Raw genomic sequence first — 6,431 nt, forward strand, 5'->3', positions numbered from 1 at the left:
ATAATTTTGATAACTTAGTATAGAAATCTCTGGCAAACTTTTATAATTAAACAAAAAATGTTATCATCTCTTTGTGTGTGTGGTATGAAATACACTAGAATTAAGGTATTTAAGAGTATCTTAACTTTCAGAGGCAGACCTTTTGAAGCTTTTTGAAAATTTATTTAGGGTTGTTGTTGTTTATTTATTAACATTCAGTATCATCATTTGTACCACCAAAAGTGCTGATAACATTGAGTATCCTAAAAAACGGCTTCTCTTGTAACTCTGAGATTTGCTTATGAGCTGCTGACATTAATTTTGCTTCTTTTAAAAATAAAGGTGAAATTCACATAACACAAAATTAACTATTTTAAAGTGTATACTTAATGGAATTTGACACTCACAATTCTGTGACACCACCTCTATCTAGTTCTAAAACATTTTTATTACCCAAAAGAAAACTCATACCCAGCTAAGCAGTCACTCTTCATAGCTCCTTCCCTCCAGTCCTTGGCAAATACTAATCTATTTTCTGTTTCTATGGATTTACGTATTCTGGATGTTGCATATACAGAGTTATAAAATATGTAATTTTTTCTGTCAACTTTCTTGCACTTAGAAAAAGTTTTCTAAATTCATCTACACTGTAGCATGTTTCAGTACTTCATTCCTTTTCATGTCTGAATAATATTCCATTCTAAGTACATATCATAATTTGTTTATTCACTGGTTGATAGATAATATTTGCATGTTTTCACATTTTTAGCTACTGCTGCTATAAATGTGTGAACAAGTGTCTGAGTATTTGCTTTTGGTAGTAGTGGAATTTCTGGGTCATATAGTGATTTTATGTTGAAATCTTTTAGGAACTGTGGAACTATTTCATCTGTGGCTGTACAATTTTAGATTCTACCAGCAATATACAAGAGCTAAATTTCTTCACATCCTTGCCAAGACTTATTATTTTCCTTTTGTTTTTCCTATCCTAGTGAGTATGAAATGATATGTCATTGTGGTTTTGGTTTGCATTTCCCCAATGACTAATAATATTACATATCTTTTCATGGACTTGTTGACCATTTTTAGATTTTCCTTGGAGAACTCTCTATTCAAGTCATATGCCCATTTAAAAATTCTGGTGTTTTTTTTTTTTTGAGTTGTAAGTGTTCTTTATATATCCTAGATTATACACTCTTATCAGATATATAATTTGCAAATGCTTTTCTTGTTTTGTAATTGTCTTTTCAATTTCTTGATAATGTTCTTTGATGCACAAATATTGCTAATTTATTAAAGTACATATCTATTTTTTTCTTTTATTGCTCATGTTTTTGGTGTCATATCTAAGAATTCATTGCCCAAATCCAAGATATACCAGTATGTTTTCTTTTAAGAATTTTTTGGTTTTATATTTATGTTGTTGATCCATTTACAGTTAGTTTTTTTTCATTATGAGGTAAGGGTCCAACTTTATTCTTTTGCATGTGAATATCCAGTTATGCCAGAACCATTTGTTGAACATACTAAGCTCCCTCTATTGAATGGTCTTGGTATCCTTGTTGAAATCAGTTTTCCATACATATATTGGTTTATGTCTAGACTGTCAGTTATTTTCCATTGGTTTATATATCTATCCTTCTGCCAGTACCACAGTGTTATGTAGTAAGTTTTGAGATTAAGAAGTGTGAGTCTTCCACTTTGTTCTTCTTTTTCAATATTGTCTTGGCTATTCAGGACTCTAATTCCATATGAGTTTGAGGATTGGCTCTAGCATTTCTGCAGAACCCAAAGGTGAGGGCATTGGAATTGTGATAGAGATTGTATTGAATCTTTTGATCCCTTTAGGTAGTATTGCCATCTCAATAATAAGTCTTTGAATTCATAAACATGGAATGTCTTTTTATTTATTTAGGTCTTTTTAAATTTCTTTTAGCAATGTTTTATAGAGCTCAGTAAATAAATCTTCTACCTAACAGGTTAAATTTATTCCGTAGTGTTATATATTTTATGGTATTATTGAAAATAAAATTGTTTACTTAATTTCCTTGTGAGTAAAGAAGTACAACTGGCTTTTGCATGATTCTGTACCCTGCAACTTTGCTGAATTCATCTATTTGCTCTAATAATTTGTGTGTGGATTAGTTGGAATTTTCTACATATAGAATCATGTCGACTGCAAGTAAAACAAGATTTATGTCTTCTTTTCCAATTTGAATGCTTTTTATTCCTTTTTTTTTCATTTAGTTGCTGTGGCTAGAACTTCCAGTACAAGGTTGAAGAGCAGTAGCAAAAGTGGGCATTTTTGTTTTGTTCCTTAAAGTAAAGGAAAACTTTCAGATTTCACTATTGAGTATGAGGTTAGCTGTGGATTTTTCCATAAAAGTTCTTTATCAGGTTGAGGAAGTCTATTTCTATTCCTAGTTTGTTGAACATCTTTATCATGAAAAACTGATGGATTTTGTCAAATGCTTTTCTTCATCAATTGAGATGACCATGTATTTTTCTTTGTGCTGTTTATACAGTGTATTACATAGATTTTTTTAAAAATGTTGAGCCACCCTTGAATATTTTAGGATAAATCCCACATGGACAAGGTAGAAAAGCATTTTTAAATTACGTTGAATTCAGTGTGCTACTATTTTTGGAGAATTTTTGCATCTATAGTTATAGGATATATTGGACTTCTTTCCCCCCAGTTTTTGGTGTCTTTGTCTAGCTTTAATATCAGAGTACTTCTTTCCCCATGAAATGAATTAATAAGTGCTCTCTATTTTCAGATGAGTTTTAGATGGATTGGTGTTCACTCTTCATTAAATACTTGGTGGAATGTACCTGTGAAATCACCTGATCCTAGGATCTGATCCTGATCCTTGTCTCTTTTGGGAGGTTTTTGATTACTGATTCAGTTTCTTTTAGTTGTTACAGACCTATTCAGATTCCCTATTTCTTCTTAAATCGATTTTGGTAATTTGTGTGTTTCTAGGAATTGGTTCATTTTATCTTGTTTATCTAATATTTTAGTGTGAAATGGTTCCTAGCATTCTCTTATAGTTATTTTTATTTCTAGAGGGTTGGTAATAATTCTTTCACTTTCATTCAGTTTTACTTATTTTCAACTCTCTCTTTCCTACTCAGTCTAGGTAAAGGTTTGAAATTTTGTTGATCTTTTTAAAGAGCCAACTTTTGGTTAATTGATTTTCTGTATTATCTGTTCTTCATTCATTTATGCTCTAATCATTATTTCCTGTCTTCTGTCTTTGACTTTAGTTTATTCTACTTTTATTTCCTTAAGGTGTAAGACTTAGGTTATTGATTTGAGATCTTTTTCTCTTTCTTAATATATATAGAGGATATTGTTCTAAGTATTTAAGGCAAGCTATACATTTCCCTTTGTACTGGGTCATTACTTTTCATAAGTTTTGGCATTTAAAACAAATTTCATTCATATCCATATTCACATTTTTAATTTCCCTTTTGATTTCTTGATCCATTGTTTATGTAAGACTGTATTATTTAATTTGCACATGTTTGTGAATTTTCTGGTTTTCTTTGTTATTGATGTCTAGATTTATTCTGTTGTGGTAAAAGAAGATACTCTGCATGATTTCAAGGTTTAAAAATTTAGTCAGACTTTTTTGATGGTCTGACATCTGGTCTATCCTAGTGACTATTCCATGTACACCTACCCACTTAAGGAAAATGTATCTTCTGCTGTTTTGGAGCAGAGTGTTCCCTATAAGTTAAGATTAATTGGTTTTATAATGTTGTTTTACTCATCTGCCTCCTTATTGACCTTCTGTCTATTTACCTAATCATTATAAAAAGTGAATTATTGAAGTCTCCAACTATTACTGTAGAACTGTCTTTAATTCTGTCGATGTTTTCTTTATATAATTTTGGGCTTTGGAGCCTCTGCAATTCTCTTTTGGCTACTTTTTGCATAGAATATCTCATTTCATCCTTTCACTTTTGCTCTATTTGTGTCTCTGGATCTAAAGTGAGTCTCCTGAGGACAGCGTATAGCTGTATCATGTTTTTTAATCTTTCTGTGTTGTGTAAATGGTGAGTTAGTCAATTCACATTTGTACTGATTTCTAATGAAGAAGGAATTGATGCTGCTGTTTGGCTATGTAATTTCTATGCTTTATGTCAATTTTTGCTCCTTAATTCTGCCAATCCTGTTTGCTTTCTTTCTTTTTGGTTTTATTATTTTCATAATGTGTACTTTATCTTTTTTTTAATATGGAACACTTTTTTTTTTTTTAAGTTTGCATGTCATCCTTGTGCAGGGGCAATGCTAATCTCTGTATCATTCTAAGTTTAGTGTATGTGGTGCCAAAGTGAGCACCTTGTATCTTTTAATTATTTTCTTCGTGGTTATTTTAGTATTAAAATAATATACTGAATTTATGTTTATTTAGTTTGGATTTAAACCAACTTAGCCCCAGTAGCATACAAAATCTCCCCTATACAGCTGTGCCTCTGCTTTTTATTATTATTGTCACAAATTATTTTTTTGTACATTGTGTGCCCACTAACATATATTAATAGTTATTGTTTTGTGCATCTGTTTTTTAAAAAATCACTTGGTAAACAAAAAAGAGTACTTACAGCTCCCCAAAAATAATAATAATGGCTTTTTACTTCTATTGGAGTTACCTTTACTGGAATTCTTAATTTTTTTCATGTGGCTTCTAGTTATTGTATAGTGTCATTTCATTTTGGCTTGAAGGATTTCTTTTAACATCTCCTGCAATGAAGGACTGCTACTGAAGGACCTCAGGTTTTGTTTAACTAGAAATGTCTTTATTTCTCCATTTTCAAAGGTTAATTTTGTCAGTTAAAGAATTCTTACTTGATTTTTTTTCCTTTCAACCCTTTAAATCTGCCTTCTGGCTTCCAAGGTTTCTGATGAGAAATTGGCTGTTCATCTTAATTAGGATTCATTTTATGTAAGGAATTGCTTCTTATTGCTTTCAAGATTTTCTCTCTGTCTTTGTCTTTCAATAGTTGATTATAAGGTGTGTTGGTGTGGATCCTTTGAATTTATTCTACTAATTATCCATTGAGATTCCTTAATGTGTATGTTCATATATTTCACCAAATTTGGGAGATTTTTCACTCATTATTTGTTTAAATATTCTTTTTGCCTCATTTTCTCTCTCTTCTCCTTCTGGAACTCCCATAATGCATTCCTTTTTTTTTTTCCATTCTTTTTCTTCTTGCTTCTTAGACTGAATAATTTTAATTGCCCTGTCTTCAAGTTTGCTGATTCTTCTTCCTGCTGAAATCTACTCTTGAATCACTCTAGTGAATTTTTCATTTCAGCTATTGACTTTTCATATTTTATTTTGTTCATTTTTTCTAATTTGTGTCTCTTAATATCTATACTCTATTTTTTTGTATACTGTTCTGGTTTAGTTTTTTTCTCATGGTTTCCATTTGCTCTTAAGACCTTTGATTTAAAGTCTTTGTCTAGTAAGTCCAATGTCTGGTCTTCCTCAGAGTTGTTTCTATCCATTTTTTTTCCCCTCTGGGTGGGCTGTCCTTTCCTGTTTCTTTGTATGCCTTGTAATTTTGTGTTTGAAACTGAAAAATTTAAATCTGTGTTGTTCCTCTCCACAGGCAGTTCCAGGTAGTATATATCTTTATATGTTTCGATTGATAGATGTCAGCCTGGGAAGCTCCTCCCAGCCAAGAAGGGCAAAGCAAAAGCAGGCTCTTTGCTGGTCCCTCAGGTGATTCCCAGATAAGTCAAGTAAGTGCATAGCCACAATATTTTGATAACAAGTTCCATGTTGCCTCTTCTGGCATCAGTAAACTGCATCAGGAAATGCAATCCAACATTCCTGTGGCTCCTGTTGAGTTGTAGAGTGAGGGATAATAGGTGAATAAGTAAAATCCCCACATCACTTTCTTACCAAAATTTGGAATCCTCTCCTTTCATTATGCACACCCGTGATTGCTTTAAGTTTTGTTACTGTTGTTTAGATTGCAGAGTTGTAAAAAAAAAAAAACTGATCCCCTTGTGCTTGTCAATGCAGCATTTGCTTCAGTGGAGGGAGAAATTCTTGAAGCTTCTTATCTGGCATTTTCTGTGATATCAATCTCAGGGAGAAAAGACAACATTGGAATCAGACAATTTTCACCTTTTTGAGAGTGATTGCATGGAACCATTTATTATACGACTTATCTTGATACCAAATATATTAAAATGTAAAATAAATATGTGGTTTGAATTTATGAAATATAGAAGATATCAAAGCTCATTATTTGTTTTCACTTATATTTATTCAACTTCTAACATTCATTATTCCAAAACTAGAAATTACAATGAAGGTTTCTCTTTCTTCCTTAAACAACAGTTTTCCTTAAGAAACCAGGTTCTCTTCATTTGTTATTGTATATCTATCTGAATCAGTCCTTTAAATGCCATGTATAGTCAGTCA

The 6,431-nt window shown here is 31.6% G+C and overlaps 1 non-coding gene across 1 annotated transcript; it reads right to left on the reverse strand.

The window, feature by feature from the left end:
* Positions 1 to 4,226: 4,226 nt before the first annotated feature.
* Positions 4,227 to 4,330, reverse strand: LOC118918782 (U6 spliceosomal RNA). Its single transcript, XR_005027261.2, has one exon. It is a non-coding gene; the product is annotated as a U6 spliceosomal RNA (small nuclear RNA).
* Positions 4,331 to 6,431: the final 2,101 nt, after the last annotated feature.

Source organism: Manis pentadactyla, chromosome 15, assembly GCF_030020395.1.
Source record: "Manis pentadactyla isolate mManPen7 chromosome 15, mManPen7.hap1, whole genome shotgun sequence".
Classification (NCBI taxonomy): domain Eukaryota; kingdom Metazoa; phylum Chordata; class Mammalia; order Pholidota; family Manidae; genus Manis; species Manis pentadactyla.